The sequence below is a fragment of the Ursus arctos genome, unplaced genomic scaffold, assembly GCF_023065955.2.
Source record: "Ursus arctos isolate Adak ecotype North America unplaced genomic scaffold, UrsArc2.0 scaffold_3, whole genome shotgun sequence".
Taxonomy (NCBI): domain Eukaryota; kingdom Metazoa; phylum Chordata; class Mammalia; order Carnivora; family Ursidae; genus Ursus; species Ursus arctos.
In genome coordinates, this window is record NW_026622985.1 from 79080881 (window position 1) to 79107880 (window position 27000).

A 27000-nucleotide genomic window follows, 5' to 3' on the forward strand; every position below is an offset into this window, starting at 1 on the left:
ATGCTTTTCCTCCCATTAGAACAAAAGCAGTTTACCCCAATCTTTATTTTTCACTTTTTTTTAACTTGTCACGTGCTTCACATTTTAGTACTGAGGTGCACATATTTGCATATCACTTGGCCTTTGATTCACATTTTTATTTAACAGCATGGAGTGTGTGTCCTAGTGCTACATGTGACCTTTACAGTACATTTCCTTATTTTGAATTACTTTCTTAGCTTTGGGGTATCTGGGTCATCCTGAGGGCATAGTTTAGGAAGTAGTCCTATTGACAAAGCAGAGGCAGATATCAAGTTTGCCTGTGAACCAGCTGCCTGAATTGGAAGAGAATAATAATTGAGGTGTCAGTGCAAAGTAATCTAAGTAGTCTCATTTCAAGTATTTGGTGTCTTCTGCTAAGTCACTGAGCCCACCCCATTTGCATTTCCATGTTCCTAAAGCTAGGACAGCAGTATGTATGAGGAATTAGGGACCGAGGCAGGTTTGGAGCGCGGGGGAGTGGATGTCAGTCATCTTGGTTGGATCCCACGGTACAAATCACCTAGAAGGCAGCAGCCACCTGGCAGGGGGCTCCCATGTAGATCGCAGCAGGTGACTTTTAATTAACCAGTTACCTATTCATATGAAACAAGACTAGAAAATGAGACTTCCCTTCACCTGCCCTTTGGCATTTTTCAATTTTTTTTCTCTCTCTCTTTGATTACAACTCCCCTACTAGAGCTGCATTATGACAAGGGATGCAGTGAGAAAAAGGGTCTAGATATCTAGGGTTTGGTAAATTTCGATGGTGGTCATGTGCATGATGGGTAAACTAAAGGTTTGGTTATGTGTCCTTCCACCCTGAATGCCTTTGAGGAAAGTATCTCATGCCCCTCTTTCTTTTTAACACCTCTTCTCCAGCTAGTCCTAATAGGAATATCAACTCCCCGTTTCAATAGACCAAAAACTTCTAATGAGAGGAGAGGGAAGGTGAACAGGAATATCCTCCCCATCTCCTGGCCCCAGGAATGGTGGATCCCCATTGATTACCAGTGCCTAACCAAATTACACAATTAAAGCCAATGTATGTTTAAGTGAGAAATCCCATTCTGCTATCACAGAGGTGCTAATGAATCAGGCTGTTATGTGGTTGTGTTTGCTGGGCTTCTATCCTTAATTAAGCAATTACAGGGTCTGCTGATACTTATGAATTCCTTTCAGATGCTTTAATTGAATTGCAACTTAATGGGTATTTGTAAAGTGGGGTATTCTTTCTCTTGGGACTTCCAGTTTGATTCTGTCTCTACCACCTACTTTCATTTGGGTCCCATTACTGGAAATGGGCAGCTTGACATGAGACTTTTCTGGAGCAGCTCTAGTTCTTCACTTTTAAAGATACCATTGTATGAATTTTATGAGTTATGTTCGTGTCAGGAGGTCGTGGAGGATCACTCATTTGGAAAGCATTAGCACAATAAACAGGTTGGGGGAACCTTTTTTAATGAGGCCAAAATTTTGCAAGCCCTCTGTAAGAAAAAGGAGTCTTTGATAGGTAGATTGTGGGCGATGCATAAATTAATAGGATAGCTTCTGCTTTCTTGAATAGCTTTTAGCCTAATAGCATAGACAGCCATATGAAAAACTTGAACAAGGTAAAATCAAAAGGAGCTATGAAAAGTATAAGCAACATACCATGAGAGTGCAGAAGAAAGAACAGTTAATTGGGGAATGGCGAAGACTTCACAAGGGAGGTGGCATTTGAGCATCCAAGATCAGGAACATTTTCTTTTGGCAGGCTAGGTGTGATTCATCTAGGCAAAACAACTTAGCCTATATCATTAGTTCTCAGGAAGAGTAGCCTAAAAGAAATGGATGTACTCATCAATCATTTTCCTCTCTCTCTGCCTTTGTTTGGGCGTGTAAATCTCCTTCTCTGCTCTTCTGCTGTTGAGCGTTCAATGCCCTGCCTTCTGCTGCCATCTCTGCACACGTACCATACCCCCACCCCTGGTCACGTCACGTGGAGGAAAGTGCAGGCCTACGAAGATAGCCTGATTATCTCCCATCTTTAGATCGTGAATCATCCCCAAAATGAGCCTCATCGTGTTTGTGGGTCATTCAGTGGCATCGCTATTTAATAATTTATTTCCACTGGGCAGTATGCTGGGAATTTAGAAATACGTAAGTTGCAGGCTTTAAGCAAAGTAGTTTGTCTACTGAGGTGAAGAATGTATAGACGTGAAGAAACAAAATACATTTTTAAGAAGACTAAGTATAAGAGAAACATGCCTTAAAAACCATATAAATGAAAACAACTTCAATTTTCATAAAACAGTAACAGTATATATTGTTATAACTGTCCAAAAGGCTAAGGCAATTCTGGTTTATAAGCCAGCAGTACAGCATCTGGAGAGGGGTGGATTTGAGTGCTGCTTCAGCCCAGGCCAGAGCAGGCCTGGAGTATGATCTTCTATCCGGGGACCACCCTTTTGGGAAGGAGATCAGCAAACTGCAGATCAGAGGAGAGTGGCCAGGATGGTAAGAGACCTAAAAATGTCGTGACCTGAGGACTAGTAGTAGGAATCAAAGGAGACTCCCAGGATGTAAAGGAGCATTTCAGGGTCCAGAGGCAGGGATTTGATCTGCTCGGTAGCCATTTAGTTTGAGTTTTTTTGAGTCGGGGTAATAAATAAAGACATCAATAAAAATAAGATTTGTTCAGCATGGTTTAATGGCAGTCACAGACCTTGGAGCTAAAACACTTAAAGATGAATTCTTGCTCTCCTGCTTCCTGGTTAATTATTTCCATCAGACCAGCCTGCTTATCTTGTGGTGCTGGGACCTGGAGGTGAGGGAGACAGCAAGGCCCACATGGCCGTTCAGTGCCAGCCTGTCTAGAGACCTGCAGTTGAAGGGAAGCACGTTAGCAGTGGCAGCACCTTCCGTGGGGCCCGTCGGACTGCTGAGGTTGGCAAAGCCTCCTAATTGGGACGCTCAGCCCTTACCATCTTGGTTGGGTTTTCTGTGTCAAGAAAAGAAAGATGTTGATTTCTCCTCAGCTGTTGCAGGATGGGCCCATTCATTCCCTCTAAATGGAAGGGTCAAAATTAGGAGAAAAGAATCTTTTCTTCCCAAATCCTCAGACTCCTGCTTTCTATTGCTTTTTACTCTTGATGCTTTTAAGGGTTTTGTTCTGGGGGGTTTTTTGTTTTTGTTTTGTTCTGTTTGTTCTGTTTTGTTTTGTTTGTTGAGACAAGGGAAAAAAATACCTCTGGTAGGAATCAGGCAGAGCCAATAAGAACCAATAGAGTGGTACAGAAGGGTCAGACCTGGGAGCTTTTCTCCTGGGGGTTCTCCTTCTGTTCCTTCTCCTCCCCTCCCACTTGACAATTCTTTCTGAGTCTGTTAAAGGTTATCTAGGCTTCCACGTCTATGGGCATGGCAGGTAGGGAATGGGAAGCTTACTAAAATCTAATCGCTATTCTCTGCTGGAGTGTTTCCAGCACCAGCACCTGTCTCTGGTTGTGCCCAGATAGCTCACTTCTGATCCCACCCTTGTGGCTTTCCCGGAAAGATGCATTTCTGTGCGGATTTTCCGTTGTCATCTTGTCAGCCTGTTGGCATTTGTCAGCAGCCGTTTAGCAGTAGTGGTGGCAAGCAGCGTCATCCAGGTTCGGGCTGCTCACCACTGCCCCTGCCCTGGGGGTGTGTCTATTTGGCCAGCCTAATAGTAGAAAATGGCAGGACCTGGATGCAGGAGAGGGAGTGTAAATGGTGTGGTAATTTGAAATTAAAGGGAAATGCTTTCAAATCTGGTAATGGGCAGCCCCAGGGTGAACAGTGCACACTGTCTATAAGACTTAATCCTGGTTGCTATGGGAACCACCTCTCACATCCCCCTTTCAAACAGAGAGAGATATGACTGGGTTTAAAAAAAGAGTTCCCCATCATGAAAAACTATCTTTGCCCTCAAACCCTAGATCATTGCTCACCTTGGATTCCTTTCAGAATGTTTTCCTGAGGCTTCCCCAACCTGGTGGGTTGTCTATGCCAGTCTAAGCCTGGCCCTTTGTATTCAATTTCAGTGAATGGCACTACCATGAGAAATAGAACACACCGGGTACCCAGTGTGGGCAGCTGGCCCTAGCACACCCTCCTGCTGCCCCTGAGTGGGCACCACAGGTTTTTACTCAAGGAACTGGGTAGAACCGCTGGCCACATGTGGCATGTCCTCATGCCTCATGCCTCCTGCCGGAGGGTCTCCAAGGAAGCCCAGGGATCTGCACTCAGTCTCGGGGCCATGGGATTGGTCCCAGATTCTGATGATGGGCTGCTAGGCACAGAACTTGTAGGAGGAAAAACAACTCACAGAAGTTCCTTTCATATCTGGAAGGCATCTGAGACACAAGTGCATTCTCTGTCATGTTTTTTTCATCAGAGCTTTTCCCCATTTATTTAAATTACCACATTAATCCAGCTTTGTTAAGTTTGGGGGTTTTTTAATTGTTGTTTTTGGTTTTGGGGTTTTTGTTTTTTAACTGCCCTTTGCCTATGATAAAATAAATGAGGTCTGCATCTCTCTTCAGTGGCTTTTGATTTCTGGACATAAGGCTCCCTTCAGGGTTGGCTTATAGGCTTCCAAGTGGGCTTCGGAGAAACTTTGTCTAAGCTTTCTGGATTCCTTGTAGTTTTTCCTTATTATACTTGTGCTTTACAATAGTAGTCCCGAATAAACCCTAGTAACTCCCATGCTTACCTTCACTATATGTAGGAAGTTTTTATTTAAATTGACTACTTAGTCTACAACGGGTGGAGAAGTTCCCATTTCCCTGCCCTGGTGTGCCTCCTTTTCCTGAGCTTGTACATCTGCTAGTGATTTTTCTAGGGTTAATTTGGGTGTTTTTATTTTTAAATTGGAACATGGTGTCTGTCTCTTCTCTGTGTGTGTTTTGGATGCAGCCCCTGTGCTAGGCATGCGGTTATTAACTCCGCTGATATACCAGTTCGCTCATTAGCATTTGCATTTTAAATTACAAGCTAGAGCAGACGACATTTATGCTATATTTGTACCATTGCCTTCTTCATGAATGATGTCGTATGTGCAGGGAATTCAGAAATAACTCCTCTAGGGCCCTGATATATTTTCGTCTCTCTTTCAGCAAACTGCTGTTTCTTTTTCACTCTTGATTCTCATTGTTTGATAGGGACTTTTTTTTTTTATTCTGTTCCAAGTTTAGACCTATTTGTGAGTGCTATGATTGGGAAGGCTAATGACAACCCAACCCTTTGTATCAAAATAGGCATATTGCGTAGAGTGGCCATCTTTCCCTTTCGCATTGTGCTCCTGGTAAGCAGTGTGCTTTGATTAGAAAGGAGGGAATTTTCTCCTCCACAGTTTGGTGGGTGGGAAGACGTGGTAAAGCGTACTTGTTCTCGCTTGTATTCATACTCCCATCCCTCTTTTTTATAGTTGATTCGTCAGTGGTTATTTATTAAACCTGTTACTGCATGGCGCTTGCATGGAGAAGATGGGGAGATGTATGCCTTCAAGGGGCTCATTTTTGACAAGAAGCATTTAGATTGCACTGCAGGACAGCACATACTGTAATATCAGCATGCACGAGACCAGGTTGGAGGTAAACCGCTTAAGTGAAAGTTCAGTCAGTCCTCTTAGGGGAACTGTTGCTCTTGGCGGATGGTGACTTCAGCATCTCAGTCACAAGAACGAAACTAGAAATGCCCAGCCACGGATCATGGACGTGGGAGTGGTGCCTTCCTAGGTGTGGGCATGCCCAAATTAGCCTAATCTAGTGTTTGGATGGTTTCTGACAGATTAGGGGCAGAGTTCTGGCAGATAGGTCTGTGTTCATGCCATTGTGCTGTTTCTCTGTGATCTTCAGTTTTGGGCCTCTTGAGTTGTCACAGGGACCCTTCCATTTGGTGAAATCTGACTTTTGAAACATCGTGAAAAATCCAGGGAAGACACAGTGAAAATTGTGCGTTCTGGGCAAGCAAGCAGAAATTCTCCAACTGATATGAACAGTTTTTATTCTCCCCCCCCCCCCACACACACACACACAAACTCCCCACCTTCTCACTAAAGATCTTCTCTCATGTAGTCCTCATTCTGCAAATCAGCTGCTGGAATAACCAAAACATGTAAGGAATTGCATTTGAGGCTTGTGACCCAAGGACAGATACGTTAGTTTAGAACCTGATCCCATTAAGGTGCGTCATTGCCCCACATGGCATCTCATACAATAATAAAAGAAATTACAGGGTAATAGCATTTTAAGCTTACTCTTCATGTTGACCCATTTCATGCTATGAGAATGGCGTCACAGTAAATGCTGCCACGTCATATTCACTCTTCATTCCCTTAGCAATTAGGTCTTACCCATTGGAAAGAGTGCTGGGAAGTTAGTAACTTTTTTCCAGTTCCAAATCATACTTCACATATGATACAGCTCTATTTTTCTATGACTCTGTTCATTAATCTTGTAATCATTTCTTACCTGGAAATTTGCTTGATTCCGCGTTCTCCAAGAAACCCACATGGAGCACTACAGACATTGGAGTCAGATCTCGAAATGGGCTCCGTTGTCTTGTGAGGGCTTCCTCCATTTAAATGTGTAAGAGTTCAGGGATGGTTCTCCTTCACAGCTTTACGTTAGTTCCTTTTCCAAAAACAAAAGCACTGGTGAAGTTCTTTTGAAAAGTTCACCAAGATGAAATTAACAAAGAATTCTTACCAGCTCTGTATCCCTTTTCTTCCACGGAGATGGTCCCTGTTCAGCACACTTATTATTTGCTATGTACCCAAGTGGCTTCTGTGAGCTCCAGGCTCCAAATCCATGGGCCTTTGAGCCTCGGTGTTTTCTTTTAGTCTTTAGCTTCTTTTAGTCTCTGTGCCTTTTACCTGGCAAAATTGTTCTCCATGAACTAAGCAGTGCCTAACAAGGCGTGCACAGATAGCATGGAGGAGAGGAGTGGATCCCTGGAGACTTGGGAGTGCTAAGACTGGAGTCACCTGTGCAGTCAGATGAAGGTGCATTTGGTTGTGTGGTGGCAGGCATCTAGAGGGCACTCAGAGTGTTCATTCAGTAGCATCTGTAAATGCCACTGAACGATGCAGATGGAAGCAGTTGAGACAAACAGCTCACTAAAGACCCGAGGAATCCCAGTCTGTCGTGTTTTCTTTGCATGTGTTATCCAGGTGAAGGGCTGATTGCTGCCAGTCACTGCCCGTCCCGCTGAGCTAGAGGGGAGGGCTGGGGCTGCTCGCATTCCCCCAGCTGCCCAGCCATCCAGCCCCCTCGCGCTTCTCTGCACCTTCCTCCACTATGCCGTTGGCTTCTGACAGAAACCTTGAATTAAGTGGGTTAGGAATAAACTGCTTGGATGCGTTTGTGCAAGATAGCTTCTCTCACCAGCTATCTGAAGTGCTTTTTGAAATACACGGGAGCCCTTTGTAAGCTGCTTTATAAGCTGTGAAGTCCATTGTTGCTGCTCTTTGCAGCCAGAGTGTCTCTAACCTAAGTAATGTCGACTTGGCTCCGGTCCAGGGCTTGGTATTGGAAACTCGCGTAAGCAGCAAAGCCGCCCACCAGAGTCACTAGCAGCTGTTGCAGGTTGGAGGATTTGCAGAAATTGAGATGGCTGTTCCCAGATATTGGCACTTGCCTGGTGATGAATGACCGAGTCTGTGCGAGGGGACTCTGTATGCTTTCCTTCGGACTTTTCTTCTCAGCCGTCTATTGTGGCTCCTGCTCAATGGCCCCGTTGTGGAGGAGGGCGGCTGAATGAAGGGGTGAGAGGCCTGCCTCTACTGCCATTCCCTCCCTCAGTTGGCCTAAACCGAGACATTAATAATAGCTCTTTGATCCCCTGAACTGGTTCTCGGGGCAGGAATTTTGTGGCACCATAGCACAGATGCCAAGGGCTAAGCATCTAACCTCCAGAGGGTAGAGAAATGAACTTCACCTAAAAGAGAGTGATGTGAACTTTGTTTTGATTCCTCTGGGGTCCTTTTGTCTTAACCTGCCTATCTGCACTAGAATAGCCAGGGAGGTAAGACCGAAGACCAGAAAAAGTTTATTATGATAAAGTCGTAATGGCTAGTGTGTTTTATTTATGATATGATTGCCCCAGAGTGAAATTTTTAGAGGGTGATGCCACTTTGTCTAATTTCTTCTTATCACATGTACTGATGCATATTCATATATGCATATGCTGAAACCAGTGTTAGAATGTCATCTTCCTAGAGACTAAACTGCAAAAAAATCCACATGAAAGGCCTCCATAAGAGACTTCCGCGCTCCTGACTTCTACTCGCTCTCTCGTGTCACCTTTTTTCTTTTCTTTATAGCACTTGCCATTATCTGGAATTACCTGGTGTGTTCATTTGCTTTTTTGTTGACTCATTGCATCACCAGAATGCAGGGTACTTGAGGGCAGAGACCTTGTCTGTCTTCTAGCTGCTGAAACCCTTTAACAGCCCCTAAAACATCGCTTGACTCAGAGTTAACTCTCACTAGACAGTTCTTAGGTGAATGAATGAACGAACACTGAAGTTTCTGGGCTAACACTTATTAGCTTATTTTAAAATTCAGAAAACAAAATAACTCTGTTCCCATAGAGAATGAGTGCTAGAGCCACAGCAGCCCTAAAACAGCAGACAGCACCAAACTGGTATCTGTCCAGAGAACTGGATTAAGACTTAGAACTGTCCCCAAAGTCACTTAGCCTTGGATAAGTCACATAGCCGCTCTGGGCCTTGGGTTTTTTTCTCTGAGTCGAAGGAGTGGATTAGGTTTCTAATTCAGGGTTCATTGCAGGTCTGAATCTCAAATAATAATAGGTTTAACTTAATAGATATTTATGCTGTGGATTAACTCATTTAATTCTTACCACAGCCCTATTAGGTGGATATCATTACAGTCCCCATTTCACAAATGAGAAAACTGAGGCTTAGAAAAAAGGTAATTAGCTTGCTAAATAAACAGCACACATGTTCTTGATCCCACTGTGCGTGCTGTCATTTAGAATGCGGTGCCCAAATTGACGGTGAGTACGCTCTTCCTGAGGTCTTAACCTCTTCTGCTTCTCCAGTCCTCCCTCCTTTTGTTGCATCTGCTTATTTTCTCTTGTTGGCCAGGAATCAGCGCTTCAGGGAGGACCCAAAGAAGGGTAAGGAGACAGTAGTGGCCCTCTTGAGGAAATGTAGTAATGAGGGTATGAGATTTTAGTTGTTTCGGAGTTTGGGTTTGTTTTTTGGGTCTCCAGAGGACACTGATAGGAACGCATCTAAGATGAGAGCATGGCTGGGCCATGTGATTGTGGAGGAACAGGCAGGTCAGACCTGTGGGATGGGTTTATGAGCTGGGGCATTTACAGACAAATTAAACTTTAGCCCGGAGTAAGCAAAGTCCTAAGCCCGTTATTACTGCTCTGGCACTTCTAATGGGTCCTGTGCAACCCTTATAAATTATTCAGCTGCTTCACTAATAAACCCTAGTCCTGGTGATACTTAAGCATAGCTGAGAACAGGTTAGAGGGACCGAATATTTGCTGACCATCAAGGACCCCTCCTTTCTAATTTGGAGATGAAAAGGTTCAACTGACTACCTTGAGTAGCAGAATTTTGAGAGCTAATACATGAAACTGGTGTTGAAATGTTAACATTGTAGACTAACAGAGGGCTTTCCCGGGCTCAGGTTCCCTGAACTGATCTGCACCTTTCACAATGTCATGATTACAGTGATTAAGTGCCCCAGGATAGCCAGTATTTAAGCATCAGAAGTTGTTGGGATTTTTTTTTTAAATAATTCCTATAACTTAATTTTGGTATAATTTCAAATTTATAGAAAAATTAGACAGTAGTACAGAGATCTTCCATTTACCTTTATTGAATTAACATATTGCCCCATTTGCTGTCAGTGTATTTTTAGAATCAGAACATTTTTGCCGGATTGCCTCTCATATCTGTAAAATAGTATAAAATAATTTCTTCCATTCCATACAGAATATACTGTAAAAAAAAAAAAAAGTTTATGTAGTCACCTTACTTGCTCCCTGGCAACAACCATGATGTTGTCCCCAGTTTGGAAGGTGGGCTGTGGCAGTCGGACATCCGGGCTGTGCCGCTTGCTTTCAAGTGTTGTGTCCAAAGTTCTGGCCTAGTGTCAGGCCAGTAGATCTTCTTGGTTCAAGAGATATCATTATAACAACTTTGGGGCCCTGTCAGGCTCAGCTGTTTCCAGGGGTGAGAGGACGTGGAAGTGGCACTTGGTGATGTAGTTACAGCCCCGTCTGGAAGCTGCTGGGTTGCTCCACAGCCTAGTACCTCTGCATGTTTGCCATCTTGAGTTTTTCACACTGCCCCTAGAAATGATAGGGGCTTTATAATACTTCCTTTCAGATTTCAGTAACTAATGGATCAGATTAAAGCAAAATGATTCATCCGCATATACATACCTCCAAGTATGTCGGGGTTCTGTTTTTTAAGGTGCGCTGCTAATAGCAGTGATTTCTTGATGAAGTCTGCATTTATCTGGGTTGTAAGCTGCCGCAAGCTGCGGGACACCACAGAAAGGAGCCTCAAGGCTGATGCTTCGCAACATGCGAGCTGGAAAGCATGACAACTGCTATTCAGGGACCCTGACTGCTTGTCTCATGTTTCATGGCACAGAATTTTAGGTCTCTTTTCTCTTTGCTTTCAACTTTGCACATTCTTATTATCATATTTGCTCTTCTGCATCCACTCCCTGTCTTATGTCTTCCTGAATTTTCACTGAAATGAAAACTGTGTTGGTATGTGTACTTGTCCTAATTGCATGTGTCTCTTTCAACTTCCCTGATCTCTGTTGTTTTGTTGTTTTTTTTTTTCATTCATTGGTGAATGGCCTTGATTTTATAACAGCAAGAAATGTCACAATAATGATGCCAGCATTATTAGCATTTGTACATCTTAGTCAAGCATTTTGCCCCCACTGCTTTCCATGATCCTATAGGGGACTTCAGTGGGATTGTTACCTTTCAGTACAGCAGGAGATTACTCAGTTTAGTAGAATGGAGATAGGAAGCCTAATTATATGGGAAAAAAGTAGGTGAAAGGTGAGTTTGAAATACTTTAAAGGAAATTGGGAAATAGAAAGTTCAGTGGACAAAGAATGGGCAGACCTGGTTTCTCATCCAGACTTTACTGCTTACTGTATGGCCTTTAACAAGGTTCACACAGGTGTCTGCTCCCTCTTCCCTGACTCCCATTGGCCTGTACTTTTATAGGTTCCACTCCATTATTGTTAACTCCAGGATATGGTCCTAGCTCTGTGGCCTGGGATTCTATTAAAAGGCAGCTGACGTTCTTTCAAGCCCTAAAATATCGTAATCTTATTAGCCCTTCCCCATACTCTTACATTTTGGGTTTGAAATCAAGTCAGCTGACCAGTAAATTGAGTTGATAAAGTTTTCACCTTGACATAAATGTAATCTGTGTGAGTAGGAGATGACAACTTTGAAGACAGTGTCTTCTCTGAGTTCATCAGATAAACGTTCTAATTGGATGACAGACCTCAGTTTTAAAGTATCCTGAACTCAAAGGTGAGCTAGCCAAAGGCTAATGCTAATGCCATCGATGCAGTTCTCAGAAGAGCAATTAGGACCCTAATGAGGACCAAGGGCTTCTGGGATAGCGCCAGAGAGATGTCTTGAGGCCGTGTTGAACTGCCTTACCGGCTTCTCTGGCGGCAAGATGCTTGTTTGGGATACACCCTTTGCTCAAATGTCTGCCCTGTGTTCATGTAGGATCTGGGCCCTTACATGGCCCAGCTGTCTAACATTCCTAGTTCTCTTCTTGGTGGGATTATAGATTCGTTGTGCTAAGCATTGGCTTTATCTGGAATTTGTTTTTCTTCTTCACGTGCCCATTTTTTTAAGCTACAGATGTAAACACACAAGCTGAGAAACACTTCAAGTTAAAATTCTGTTGGAGTGCCGGTTCGCCCACTTCACACATGAGGTATATTAAGGGTTCACCTTTAGCAACAACCGAATTAGTAATTGCCAATACTGCTTATGTACAGTGTGGGATTGTTAACAGTTGCTATGAGAACCTTAACTTTTGCATTCCCTGACTCATTTTACATGAACAATGCAAATGTGAAGAGATTGGGGGTGGGGGCGGTGATAAGACATGGAGCTGGCAAATAAATGAAGCTCTTCTTTCTTGAATCACTTTGAATGGTAAGTTCTCAGTGATTATTCATTTCTTCCCCCTCCTGCCCTTGTGGAAGTTTGTTTTCCCTAACTCTTTAAGAAGGACGTAAAATAGTTTGACCTTTATTTGCACGGAGCTTCAAAGCAGTTCAAGTTCAATACTTAGCAGGAAGATTGCCTTTAATGAGCCACGTTTAGAGGAGGTGGGTTTTAATCTCTTAATGTTTGGAAGGAGCTGAGATGCGCGGTATGCAGTGAGAAAGTAAGTTTGCAGCCTTAACTGTTACATTTGAAACTGAATCACTCTCCCAGCAACATTTAAGAACAAAAAAACTGCGTAGGTTTCTTTTTGTTGTTGTTTTGTTTTTTGGGCAAAAAAAAGGCATCTCATCTATAGCATGTGCCTGTGTGTGGAATCTTGAATTTAAAGGGAAAAAAAAAGAAAAGAAAAACAAGTAGCTCAGAAGCCCTCTTTTCTTATTTTGGACTTGATCTGAGAAAGAAATTCCGATTCCACACCAAGCTCCTTCCCCTTGTTTCCAGCTCCCTCCCCTCCTCAGGGTGAAGTGTGGGTCAGATTCTCTGAAGAAGGAAAAGGTGCTTCCTCAGCCTTTGTCAGCACTAATCGCCAGCTGTGCGGAGTGCCCTAGCACTTTGTTTTTTCTTTCCCTCGTTATTTGGTGGGCCTGGTTTTATTGCAGAATAGAAGATAAAGAGGGCTTAGTTATCCCTCCCCTTCCCTCTCACTCCTCCTCCTCTCCCTGCATTTGAAAGAAGATTGTTCTGCTGGGGTGGAAATTCTTGATTTGCAGCTTGGAGCGGGGAGCTTTATCAGAGGGCCTGTGGTCGTCAGGACCGGATAGAAACTGCCGGGTTCTAACCGCCTGTTGTGCACAGTGCTGTGCCCTCAGAGTCATGGGACGCTTCCCTGGCATTTCCAGGTATGGCTTGAAAGCTTATCACTCCCAGTGAGTTCTAGTGTGGTGCTTCTCAAACTTGTTCAGTAGGCCTGGAGCAGGGCCAGAGATTTTGCATTTCTAACAAGGTCCCCAGTGATGTCATTCCTGCTAATTTGCAGACCACTCTTGAATGGAAATGGTCTAGGCTGTCTCCCTGTTTTGGAAATTACGAAATTGCCATTGCACACACCAGGCCTTAATGGCTGAGAGAACAAGCTTTCGAGCCAGTCCCCATCTAGTCGAGTTTAGGCTCCCCACTGGCTAGATATTTGAAACTCTCTTTCCCCATTTAAAAAGGTGAGGATGAAATGGTATTACTGAGTAATCACAAAATCATTCATGTGAGGTGCTTCTTATCTAGTGACCAGCAAAACCCTTAGTGGCCATTTTGACCCATGCTTGATGCATGATTTGAATTCTGTTCACAGAAATGCCATCAGGGGAGGCCTCATCCTCATGATATTTTAGGGCAGTGCTGTATTTGAACCAGTGCCCTACTTGGCTTTCTCTCTCAGCCATGAACCTGAAACTATGGTCTTGCTGTTATGTTCCCTCCCTCCTGCTCACGTTAGCCCTTGCTTGCGAGGAAGTGTGGGGCCCCTAGCGCAGCATCCTAAGCTGGTCTGTCCTTGTGGCCCCATCTTCTGGAGCTGTAATGGATGTTTCCCACTTTGATACCTGTACTCAAATCTTATGTGTAGAACAGCAAAGTGGGGAAGTTAGCCCTCTGTGAGGGGTCCCCAGGCATTGTCTTCCATAGCAATGGCAGTTGCTGATTTGATCTCAGATGTACGAGGTTACTCACTCTGAAAATAGATTCTATGTCTGCAAAGGAATTCTTTCTAGGTAATTAAACTTATTTGTTTAGGACAGAATGTGATGGATAAAGGTGGAAGATGGAAATGTGGGGCCAAATTGGTTGAAGAGCATGCCCAAGATCGCAGCACCTTTCACACACCCTGCTCCCTTCCTTAGTAGTGAGTGTGGGAACCTGAACAAATCTCAGGTATTCTCTTGTATTATGGGGTGAGAGGGGAGCCTGCTTTCTCTAGAAGAAGATGCTTTAGTTCTTACTTGGACTTATTTGGCCTTGTGTTGGAAAATCCACGTTTGCCACATTGAAGTGTAGTTAGCTTCTGTTCATCCTTCATTTCTCTGCTTCTCATTTTTTTCCCAGAGAACTTTGCTGGCTCCTGGACTAGAGTTAGCCCTTCCCTCGCATGTATTCCCAAAGTTCTGCCTTATGCTGTCTTACGTTTCTTATGTAAGCCTTCTGTGATAGGCGCTAAGCTCCCTGAGTCTTGATGTTGCTTGTGTCGTTTGTGCCCCCGGTGCTGCTTTAACACAGTCCGTGGCATGTAATAGGCACTCAGTAAATATGTGTTGAGTAAGTGGAAACTTCATCTACTTTTGGAGCCATGCATTCGTCAGTGGAAAATAGGGAGCAAGAAAGTGATGCATAGTCTTACATACAAGTTTGTCGTATAGCAGCTTTGATCTTCATTTCTGTTGGATATCGTTTCCAAGATACTCATGGATTTTTGTTCTGTAGTTGTATTTGTGGCACCAACATGCATTTGTAAGATTCTCTTGAGAGTATATTCTGCCTCCAGGAATGAGGACTGTACATAAGTGAGATCATCACTGATTTCCAAAGAGCAGGCATCAGCCACAGAGGGTGCAAATTGATGGAACAAGCTCAGGGAACAGGAGAAAGCAAACTTCACTTAGAAACTATTAGCTCTAGGCTAAAAATTAAGAATTCTTAGCTTTCCTGTATTTTTCAGACCCCATAGCCCTTGCAGCCTCTGGAGATTCCTGAGCAGATCCATCAGGCACTGTGGAAAACAGCTATGTTAGATTTTATGGCTGTTCACTTTAGCCTTCCATGTTACTAACTCATTTTTGACATGACAGTCTACAACAATCCAGATTTTTTTTCTGAAGTTGCTTATCAAAATTGAAAATGTCAGATACCCAATATTTTGAGGCCAGTAATTAATTAGGACATTTTTTATTTATGTAGATGCCTATAAAACATCTTTATCAATACAATCTTGACCTTTTTTTCCTAGTATGGGTGATTATAACACAAGTAAGAAGAGCGTACAGTTAGAAGAGAAGGAAGCATCTGTGAGAGAAGTGATTGACTCACTCAAAAGTTTCCCCTCCCTCTACCACTGAGGTCTGCTAATAGGAGCAGAGGGCCATGTGCTAGAATGTTCTCTTCCCTCCCCTTGAAATTTTCCTCCCTCCAACTTTACCACCCATACACACTTCTCATTCAGAGATTCCTCTTCTAATCTCTTGTAGTTTCAATCCCATTTCCTCTTTATTTATCCCAGTTACTTTTCTTTTTCCTGCCCCTAAATTTTTTTTTTCTCTCCCTCTTCCCGCTAAGAAATACACCTTTCTTCTGCGTGGCTTGTGTGCTCAGTGCTTTTACATGGATTGCTCATTTAATCTCCCTTAACTTTCTCAATCTGCCCTTTATTTAATTTACTGTCACAATGATAGTTCGGGGGATAGTAAAAGAAATCAAGGAAAAGTTTTAAATGCTTTGAATCAAATGAAATTTTTTTCCTCTTACCATCAGTGAATCCTTTTCACTTAGATTTGAAGCTATTGGAAAGCAAGTCTAGTTAATTTTCATTTATTCAGAGGCTGCTTATCCAATTTGGCATTTATCACTTCCTTCTCTACGCTCTCCTGCTGCTACTCTTATCTTAGCCTTTTCACTGTTCCTCCTCTACCATAGAGAAGGAGAGGGGAAAGGAAAGAAAATTTACACGGTAAGTGTTGTTCCTTATTTTTAATTAGATTATTCTGAGGCAATATGTAAAAATTGACAACAGTTAGGTTTAGGAAATTGGATTGACTCTCAAATTCGCTATCTCATAAGTACCTCTTGGTTTTATGGTCGAAGATGGATTGACTGATCGATGGAGGCAAGGAGTTACAGGGGGCAACCACACGAGTGCGAGTGCCTCTCTCGATGGAATGAATCTGGCAGAACATGTCTCCCTCCCTCCCTCCTTTTCCTTCCTTCTCTCTCACTGACAGGTATTTATTGAACATACACTGTGTTCTGGGGACACAGCAGTGAACAGGACAAAAGCCCACCTTCATGGAGCTGGCGGTGGATTTTTATATGGCTTTGCAGTACTGCAGGTTTGATTTGTGGAAATACGTATGTTGATTCCCCCCACAATGGAGCACATGAACCTCCTGAGAGCAGGAGCCTTTGTTATTACCTACTCAAGTGAGATTGTCAGTCTTTCCTTCATTGCTGCTAGATTTCTTCTGTGTGATTAAACAGTGGCTCTGCTGGACTCTTGAAGCAAGGGATTGAGTGAGACCCTGGGGAGATTCATTTCATCCTCTAATCTCTTATGTCTTCAATTTTGTCTCTCTTCCCCTGGAAACTCAGTCTCTATCCATGTGACCACTCTCCAAGAGCGTTGTGTTTGTGTTGGCAGAAGTTAGGATCTGGAGAGCAATACTTCTTATGGATTAATTGCCAAAGTAATTATATTGTAAAATAATATGCATGATTGATACTTAATATATCCCTCTCTAGGGAGCTGGAGAGCTTCATTGATTTGGAGAGAAGAGCCAGTTGCTTGTTCAGGAGCAGAGCTTTGTGTGAAAAGCCAAATTAATGGCCTGGACTTCAAAGCAGGAGCAGATGCTAGGAGGTGGTTAGCAGTTAGCCACCTTCATCACAGAGGGCGTTGCACGGGAAGGAGCCCACCGGTTACACTCAAGAAATGTCAGTCTCTTGGAGGTGACAGGTAGCAAGTGTGAGAAGAGGTAGCAAGTTCTCTTGCCGAGAACCAGCATCTGCGGTATCTGCGGTGGGGTTGCTGGATGAAGACTCTCCTCCCCGGCTCTCCCGCCACCACAGCTGGCACTGGTTTGAAGGATATTGGCTGTAGAGCAGCAGCTCTGTAAAGTCTCTCTTCGTTCTTGTTGGAAAGAGCACATGCAGCCTCTCCGTGTGGGCGACGTCCACATAACGAGAGTGCCTTCTTTTTTTTTTGGGTCCATGAGCTTGCATAACGTGCCTATTTAACACCCTCCTAAAAGCGCTTTTCAGCACATGAGCAAGTAAGGAAACCCACTAAATCCTGCCTTTCTGGGCACAGTGGGCTGGTTAAGGTTGTTCCTGCCGCCGTGTATTTATGGACAGGGGCTGGAGTTGTGACATTTATCTCTGTTGGTTAGGGCTCTGATCTATATCTGCCTGCAGCTCCCATGGAGAGCTGCACCTTATTTTGAGAGGGAGCTGTGAGAGTACACCCATAACTCATCCTGCCCGGGCCCTGGGGCTGTCAGTGTGGGAAACGACTTCACCCCCTGCCTGGGTCGGAACGGCACATGATCACACTTACGAGGGAGACTTTGGTGAGAAATGATCTAGGATTTAAGAACAGGAGAGAGGAAAACACCGCTCCCAATAAACTCTTCTCAGGGTGGCATGTTTTGACCTGCTTCCTGACATGTTCTCCCTTCTCTTTGTTTTAACCGTATAGATTCATGTTTACAAGAAAAGTTTGAGTGATTTATTTTTCTTTGTTTTTTGTTTGAAGGAAATACATGGTAACTACTGAATATGTGGAAATAGTCAGAAACATTAAAAATGAATAATCACGTACACCTCTGTCCTCCAGTCTCCAGCTCGCTTGCATGTGCGTGCTCTCCCCTCTGTGTTCTCACCCTAGTCCCTGCCTGCTCTGAGAGCCAGGAGAGACCTGGTTTGATCTCCAAATCAGATGCAAAGGACCTCGGTAACTTGGATTAACTTGTCTCCGCCCTGAAAATGTAGGACTGGTAAATTTAAAGATTAAGAACAGAAAACTGAATGGAAAGAGAGCTGGGTAGAAGACAGGCTGAGTCCTTTTGTTTTATTGTGCTTGGTCCTGGCCCTTGGAATTTGTGGTGGAGCAGAAACTTAGGGCTCCTTGTGAACTTCTGAGACCCAGCCTTTTGAGGATCAACGGCCACCCCATTTCTTGGACATATTATCAGGGATCCTTAGTGTATAGAGTCAGTTTATTCTAATCTTCCTTCCCAGACAGGATCCCAGTCTCCTGTGAGTCTTCCTGCTTTTATTCTCATGACCCTCCCGGTCTGCCTCCCACGTACCAGAGAGACCTTTCTAAAATGTGCACCTGCTCATGTCATTCCCCTGCTTGTGACTTCTCAGTATTTTCTTTGCCTTCAAAATAAGGCATTTATGACCCTCTGTTATCTCAGCCCTGTTCGTCTTTGGAGCTTTGCCACCCTCCACCCCCGCCTAGCCTCTTCCTGAGCAGAGGTACTTGAAGTATCCAGAAGAGCCGTGCTGGCCTCAGGGGCTATACACATTCTGCTCACTCAGGTCAGTGTCTGACCCCTTCTTTCTTTCCATCATCACCCCTTCATCCCCAGGGGTCTGGCTCAGGTATGTGCCCTCAGAGAAAGCTCCAGTGAACATCCTGACTCTCAGTGCACATGTCTGTATGTTCCTTGCTCATCTCGTCTGTATGCGTATGCCCAACCCTTAGCCCAGTGCCTGGCACAGAGCAGGGATGGGGTCCATGTGTGCTGTGTGAATGGAGCACTGCACGATTCTCATCCGGTAATCACCTGCCAGGTCTCAGCTACTATTTCCTTCCTCTGGGACTGTGCGTGCTCCCTGAAATCCAGAGCCCAGGCACCCCACTTGTTTCAGTTCCTCCCCTGTGTGGAGAAGAACTGTGGAGGAGACCTAAGATGGCATCCAAAAGAGCGACAAGTCCATGTTGGAGAAGATAGCATACATGTTAAATCAGATTAGGTCGTCAGGGAAGGGAGTCAAGGATGAGGTTACAGAGCAGAAGTTCATGTGAGGAGACATGGTCAGGAGGATCTCTGTGGAAGGCCTGAGGGCTGTTGCCTGGTCTACCAATGGTTATTACTGGCCTACTGCTAGTTCCAAGGACAGAAACAAACCACGGTTTAGGACAAATCATCTCATCATACTAGCCCTGGGCACTTCAGGTCGGGCACTTCAGTGATACGTGTGTGTGTGTGTGTGTGTGCATCTTTTGCTGTCTTCTCCCTGGCTCCCTCCACCTCCCTCACTTTACTGCATGTCACTCATCATCAATCACGCTATACAGTTTGCTTGTTTATTAACTTTTCCCTCCACTAAGGTCCATGAAAGCAGGGATTCCTTTCTCCTTATTCACCTCCATGGAGGGAAACCTACCTAGCACCTAGAACATTGCGTAGTTAGAGTGGGTCTTGAATCAATAGAGACCACTTCCCTAAAAAAAGGAAATCCTGTATGAAAAGCTGTATAGAAAACAAGCATTTACCAGTCTGCTACTCATTGTTTGGTGGCCAGGGGAACTGCAGATAATTAAAATGCATGTTCCTACAGTTCTATACCCAGCTCCCCAAGAAAGTAAATGCGGGTACAGTTTTTATTCAAAAGTTTTCTTGCCATGTTGTCCCTGCCACTTCTGAGCCATGGGAATAGAGAGGTGACAGTGTTGGGACCACATCAGCGTCATGTTTGGAGCCAGTGGTCACGCGCTAACTAGTGTCCTCTGCTGCAGAGGTTCTTGGCATCCTGACTGGGACCTGTCCTGGTGGAGCCCAGTCCTTCTGACGTGCTGGTCCTGTGCAGGTGGTAGCCAGTTAAATGGCCATATCACGGTACAAATGCCTCTGGTGAATTGAAACTCATTCCCTCATCTTGTTCTTCTGATGCCACAGCTGCCATCGTGTTGATTTAAAACAGGGGCTGAGAATCTGACCTTGTAAATTCTGTTTCTGACCATCGTGTTCCTTGGAAAGCTGTAGTTTCTCTTCCATCTGGTACGTACCTTTTAAACAGCAACAGAATCATTGCCGGTCTTGGCTGTACAGTAGAAGTTGTGGGTCTTCTAGAGCAGGATTGTTCAGGATTCCGAGACACACGTGTCTCTGTGTGATGAGAACAGTGACTGTAGTTAAGTGTTGTGATCAGCAAGTGTTTGACTGCTTCTCCACTGGTGCAGGGCTCTGTGTTGAAGGCGGGGGCATGAGGATACGTGGTGAACTCTGTGGACCAACAGGCCCCGGTAGAATCTGCGTGAAGTCTAGTAGTACAAGGCCAGTCCAGCTTCCAGAGTCAAGACACCTATGGAAGCTCCCTCCCTACCAAGTCATGCTGGTCCTCACAGCACAGGGGTTTTCTCTTCTGACTTACTTTAGTAGGCACTTACTATTCCCCCCACACTATTAGATGCTTCATAAATAGTAGCTTATCTGATTTACTATGTGTAATAACCCTATAATGCATTTTAACTTTGATCTCTTGTTACCAGTTGTCTGTGTGCGTGGCACCCCTGGAATTGAGCAGGGCGTGTCGGACACAGCCATGTATGGCCGCCCTGAGAGGCAGCACTGGGACTAACCCTGAGCGGCTTGGAGCTTCAGGGTTGGCAGGCAAGTTAGTAACAGAGGCCTCTAAGACCAGAGTTCAGGTTCCTTCCTCACAGAGATTCAAGCCTCTGTGTGAAGCTACTGGATACATAGAACACATCATTTTAGATGGACTATTTTATCTCATTTCATCCATTCTTAGGTATCCAGAGTGTCTGCTTCTTCTCTGTGGAACTGTGTCTGCTCCACTTTGAAAGAGGCAAGTGGACCTTTCCTGAAGCAGCAGTTGCCTTTCGTGGCTTCCCTCAGGTCTGTGCAGAATGCATAGGTGGGGAGCAGTGTGGAGAGTAAACCGTGGGTCCACCAGGCCTGAGTACCAGACTAGAACCAGTGACTTCTCGGCCGCCTGGTGTGTATCTGCACACACAGCAACTATGACCAGAGATGAGAGTTGAGGGTACAGGGTGGAGAGAGAGCGTGCGGCACGCTGGCGTGTTCGCTGATTGCCGCTCTTAGTACAGATCTAAGGCGGTGTTAAATTAGCCAATTAATAAAAATGAATATGCCATTGGAAGCTACATTTGTGTGGGGCTTTTTGTTGTTGTTGTTAAATTGGCTAATTTAACACCATCCTAGAATGGTAGTGATTGTAATAGCAGCAGCCCACGAGCTCGGGAGAAGGTGGGGGTGATTCCCTCCAGCTTCTCCAGGCACTGCTGCGTGCCCTGTGCCTTTATTCTGTGAGACAGTGGGAGACGCGGGATCTACACATCAGCTGGCACTGGCCTTCGGAACTCTGCGGCATGCTGGCCAGGTCTTCACGGTCATGGGGTACCACTTCGGAGTTGTTCTCTGGTGGATGACATTGCCGTGCCTACACATGTAGCTGTTTGTACACTGATTTGTCCCTGGATGCTGTTCTCACGCTGGCTCTCCGTTTCACTCAGAGTAAAAACTAGAGTTTCTATCGTGGCCTACAAGCGTGGCCCGTCTACCCCTCTACAATGTACGTATTGCCCACACGTGCAGCTGTGCTTGCCATGTGGTAGGTGCGTGGTAAATATTTGTTGAATGAACAAATTCGGACTGATAGCCACACTGCTCCCCTGTGATGGGGAGATCTCGAAAGCTGTGTTGGCAGTCATGTTGTGAGTGTAGATTTTTCACTTCATCCTCAGTACTTGGCGAACAGCAACCAATGGAGCAGTCCGTTCATGTTCTGCCTCACTCCCCCCATCCCTTCTCCCCTGGCAGTCTATGTATTTTCATCAGGTGGGGAGTAAAGTGGAAATAGACCTGCTCTTCTAGCTCATTTGTGCTCTGGAGCTGACCAAGGGGGAAGATAGGGCCAACGGTGCCTTTGCTTCTGTCACTTTTTCCTTTCCCAGTCTCACGTGGCAGTATCTGGGCCAATATCACAGCTACTGGCTGAGACACCCTGTTTTTCTCAACTTTCCAGAATGGATCCTCGTTACTAATTCCGAGCCATACTGGAGGCATAGGCTTTACCTAACACAGACAGTAAGTTTACTGTGTGGGACCGCCCAGGTCAGCATCATGGGTCTTTGTCACTAAATGCCATTAGCAGCTCCCCTGCTTCCAGCCATTGCGACAAACGAAAGTGTTCCCTACATATTTTCAAACTCCCTTTGGATGTTGATACAGTTCCTGATTAAGAGCCACCGATCACTAGTAAAAGAAAAAGGAAATATCACATCTGTCTAGAAATGGATGGGGTACAGAAGTTTTGCTGAGTGTAATAACTTTTTTTTTTTTTTGAGGCCTCAGCTGAGGTTAAATAAAGATGAATTAATAATGAAGTCAAATCAGCCTGGTTATAGGGCTTATCCCATTCAGCTAGGCTCTGCAGCCCCAGGGACATCACCTGCTGAGAAAATAGACATTCAATCTGTCTTCACCATCATCCTTCTGTGTTGATCCGTGTAGCAAAATGGACCAGGACCGTCTATAGTCACATCTTCTCTGAGTTATATTTTAGGAGGGAGATTAGGGCCAGACTCTGAGAGCCTGTAAGGGCTTGTATCACATCCTGCAATGTTACAGTGAAATTGGAACGAAGGCTCAACTTCTGAGAGGCTCGATACTAGGCTACCCGCTGCCCAGGAACATCCTGGGATGGAGCTTAGGGGAATCCCAAGAGGCGATAGGTCTCGGGATGGACTTGGGAGGCACAGGCACGTCCTTGTCAGAGGTGCCTCAAACCATAAAGAGTCGACTTCCTTTCTTCCTGCTAAGAGAGGCATTCATTAAATGCATCCCCATCCTTTCAAACCATGTAAACCCACACACATGTGGGCCTTTCCAGGTTTCCCAGTCAGCATTTTATCCAGATAGTTATTGAATTTGTGGATAATGAGAAATAAGTAACTCACCTGCTTTGCAGGATTAGGTAATTAAAAAGCATGAAGTTTTAACATATTACCACAGTATGCTTCTAAAATAATCTTGTTACAGTCAATCAGTGGCAAATTTTTTTCATACACTAGCTATAAATGGTGTTTACTTACAAATATTTTTTCTCTTTTTTACAAATGAAGCTGCATGATGATGAGGTTTAGATTCAGGTATCATCATTCTGAGCTGCTTAAAAAGCAAGCTGAAGTAAGAGAATAGAAGAAAACTTTGGATGATAACAAAGCAAATAAAATTAAATTCTTTGATTGCCACTGTAGCAAACACGTGCAAAAAGTACTCATTTTCAAGAAAGGAAAAAAAAGCAAAACCTAAAACCAAAACAACCAAAATTTAAATACCACTTTTGCCACGTGAAATTGTCTAATCAGCCTCATTTTCTTCTATTGACATCATCAGCTTCTGTTTGTTCTGATGCTTCATTTTTAGTATCTTTATGGGCTTATGAAAGCAGAAAGATTCCCTGCGTTGGAACAAGCTTCTCTACCATTTCCTGTGGGTCCATTCTCAACCAAAATAAATCAACACAAATGCCAGTGTCTGCTCCCTTGCCAGGCTTCTGAGACCTACTTGGAAGAAAAAGGGTATATCTTATCAAGCTAGGTGAAATCAACAAAAAGATTTAACCCAGAACACCCTCCTGCAGCAGCTCCGTTGCCCTTTGGAGACCGCAGGGCATCCGACCGTCGTCACAGATCTCTGATCAGCCTGCACGTTCTCAGCACGTAACCTGTGAGTTGCAGGGATCTGATCCTATGAGCGTAGTAAGATCATTTTACATAACTTTTAGACATTAAGAGAGTATAAAAGTAGGATTAACTACATTGGTGTGCATAATTTATGCCTTTGCTCATTGTTACTAAAAAGAAAAACTAATTCCAGAGAATTCTAATGGAAAGCTGAAGTACTTTCTACATAAAGGAGTATGATAGATTCTCTCACTACTTGGAATTCCTGTGTGGGAAGGGAGATGGGGAAAGGGAATGAATATAGTCAAATAAATTAAGCCTTAAAACCCAAATAGTGCTGTGTAAGCAAGCTGACTACAAATCAAACAGAGAAGTGTTTGCTAAAGAATATGTGATCTCAGTTGAGGCTGAACAAAACCAGCCTCTTTGTACATATGTGTATATTTCTCTTGACATGTGCAGAGAGTTGTTGCATTTCTACTCTTGCGGTTCCAGATCTCTTTGGCAAAAAGTATCCTCCATCCATGAAGAAGAAAACTGCAGAGCAGATTTCTCCAAATGGCAAAGAGTAATCTTTATCAAATGTAGACGAGCCCATTGGCAAAGAGTAAATGGGCCTTGTGTGGTTTTTCTGGCTTTAAAGATCCCCAGATGTCCTCTGTTTGTCAATTGTTTTTAATATGTGAGTTTTATTTCTTAACATTGTTCTGGCTAGCGGATGTCAACCCTGGAACGTCAGGTCCTGGTGTGGGGGCACAGTGGTCAAGCCCAGTGTGTTCATCAGGCCCATCCTGCAGGCAGCTTCTGGCAGCTTTTCTGGAGCACGTACTGAAAACTGTCCAGCTTCTCATTTTACAGAGGAAGAAACAGAGGCACAAAGAACAGAATGGCATTGTCATGGTCACAAACATGTATTTGTAATAAAGCATGGGTTTCATCCCGTGAACTCGAGCTCTGCAGCTTGCGCTCTGGCATAACACATTTCTTAACTCACCTTTTTTGAACAGATTGCTCTCAACTCAGAGCCAGAGCTACTTTAAGCATCAGTTCAGATGACACTGTGATCTCTTGGAGTCTATAGAAAACTTTGGAGTAGAGCATATTTTCCTTCTTAGAACCTCAAGTCAAATCAACAATTACTTAATAGCTTATTCTGATGATTGCGTTCTATTTGATCTATTTTTCTCTAAGTTGTTCAACAGCCTTAGGCCAAAATCATTATGTTCTGACCTGAACAAGGAGATTGGGGCAGCTGGGTTTGAAACTGAAATCCAAAGCGTGAATAGGGTGCAGCAAGTCGTCGTCTTGGAAGGAGTGTCGACGGCAAGTGAGAGGAAGTACTGGGTAGGAAGACTGGAGTTGCATATTTCTCATCAGGGGGCCATAGTGGCATCTTGGGTGAAATATTTCCTCCTTGTCTGGGCTTCCCATGAATCACAGAGTGTTTAGCATCTCAGCTTCCCCTCAGAAACACCATAGCACCCTCTGCCATCGGGAACACTGGGCACATGAGTAGACCACTCCCACCGTTTTCCAAGGTCTCCCAGAGGATGTTGCGCAGAGATACCTGTTGTTTGGTACCGGTGATGGAGAAGGTGAAAGGTAGAAACTGAGGGAGCACTGAAAACTCCTCCTCCTGGTTCAGGAGCCGCAGTACCCTTTTCAGTTGGACCAGTGTTTACTGACAGTGGCATCCAGAGAGCTCACTTCATGCTGCCCTGATGCATCATGCACAAGAGAGTGGCAGGCACGGGAGTGATGAAAAAAATTTTGCTGAAATCACAATGGAAAAAAATCAGTAAAGAATGTAATTTCTGTTTTCATGTAACTATCACTTGTTGCTATCTGTGCTGTAGCTTTCTGGGAGCATGAATAACAGCAGCTTGATTTACTCTCTTCCTGAATTCCCAGCTGTTGTCTGTTCTTCATGCTTCACAAACCTCAGTCAGAAACAAGTCCTGGCATCTAGGAGATGCAGGCCCTTTCTTCACGTGCAGCACCCTACCCCCTCCTCGCTGATCTTAACTCCTGCCATGCTCATTAGAATCGCAAGTATTCTCAAATTATGTTTATCTAAACTAAATTTTTCTTGTATCCTTTTATATTAGGTATGGTTATCTAAATGTGAATTAGGTATGCATTAACTAAATTTCCTAAAAATATTTCCAAGAAGGCCAACAGGTATCTTCGGGGCTATTTGATCTCTAATCAGCACTGTGGCTATTTTTAAGCAGTGGTTCAGGCCATGGTTAAATACGCTAAAATTTATCAAGACAGTTATCCTCTAGAAGTATCAGTTTGTGTAATAATACATACCTTCTAGAGTATTTCCACTTTCTTTTTCTTTATTACAATGCTATGAGGTTGGGAGGGCGGTTGTCGCCATGTAACAAGTGAAAACATGGAGACTCAGAACTAAGTTGTTTCTTGGCCAAGGTCACACAGCTTAATTAAGGATGGAACTGGCACTTACTCCTCCACCATTTCCTCCCTCTCCTTTTCAGAGACTGAGGGAGGAGACCAATTTGATTTGTCCTCTTTGGATGTCGGAACAATGTTTCTTTTTTTAAAAGAATATTTTAAGCTTTTCAATTCCGATCTTCCATTGAGACAAGTTCTTTATTCTTCTGCCAATGAATTGTGACCTCCTGTCAATCAAGTATCTCTGTCCCCCTTTAACCCACTCTACTCTTGGTTTGGAAAGTTGTCTCAGTAACAGAGACCTGCAGTCCCTGTTGCCTGATATATGTATGTAATGTTGGAAAAAGCCATCTCCATAGGGCTAGGATGCTGACGAATTTTGGAAGCTGCAGATGAATCCTTAAAAAGGCCCCTTTTTACTCTTTCAGTCTCGTTTGAGTTTCTCTGCAGAGGTTGGATGATTAGACATTGACAGAGGGGAGAAAAAAGCTATGATAATGGTCCTCAAATAGTTCATAATTTTAATTAAAAAGGAATCCGATAACATGAAAAGCTGTGTTTACACCGTAGTTGTACATACAGAGTGTTTGAATAGTTATTATCTGTTTTGATTTTATGAAATTACAACAAAATTTGTTGGGACAAGGAATGCATAGGAAGCAGTGGGTTGTGTTTCACACAGCCAGTTCCTTTTCTGACATAGAAGTGAGTTGCGGCAGGAAGATTGTATATTGTGCTTTCCCAGCGATCTGCTCTCATAGATCCTGACCTGGGCCGTGGCTCTCAGAAGGAGCTTGAGTGACCTGCCAGGGCACGGCTGTAGACTTTGCTCTTGCTCTTCCTCCAAGTGCCACAGCACCCTTCTGCCCCTTCAAACACTGAGAGTATCCGTAAACCACCCCCAC

At 44.1% G+C, this 27000-nt stretch overlaps 1 protein-coding gene and 1 long non-coding RNA gene across 2 annotated transcripts in view; one reads left to right on the top strand and one right to left on the bottom strand.

Annotated features, from left to right (window-relative positions):
• The window catches only part of SND1 (staphylococcal nuclease and tudor domain containing 1), a 405871-nt gene that overhangs the window by 263434 nt on the left and 115437 nt on the right, over window positions 1–27000 (top strand). The window lies entirely within an intron of this gene.
• The window catches only part of LOC130542063 (uncharacterized), a 28192-nt gene continuing 16445 nt past the window's right edge, over window positions 15254–27000 (bottom strand). The window contains exon 2 of the long non-coding RNA XR_008956351.1: window positions 15254–25447. This is a non-coding gene — a long non-coding RNA (uncharacterized LOC130542063). The remainder of the gene's footprint in view (window positions 25448–27000) is intronic.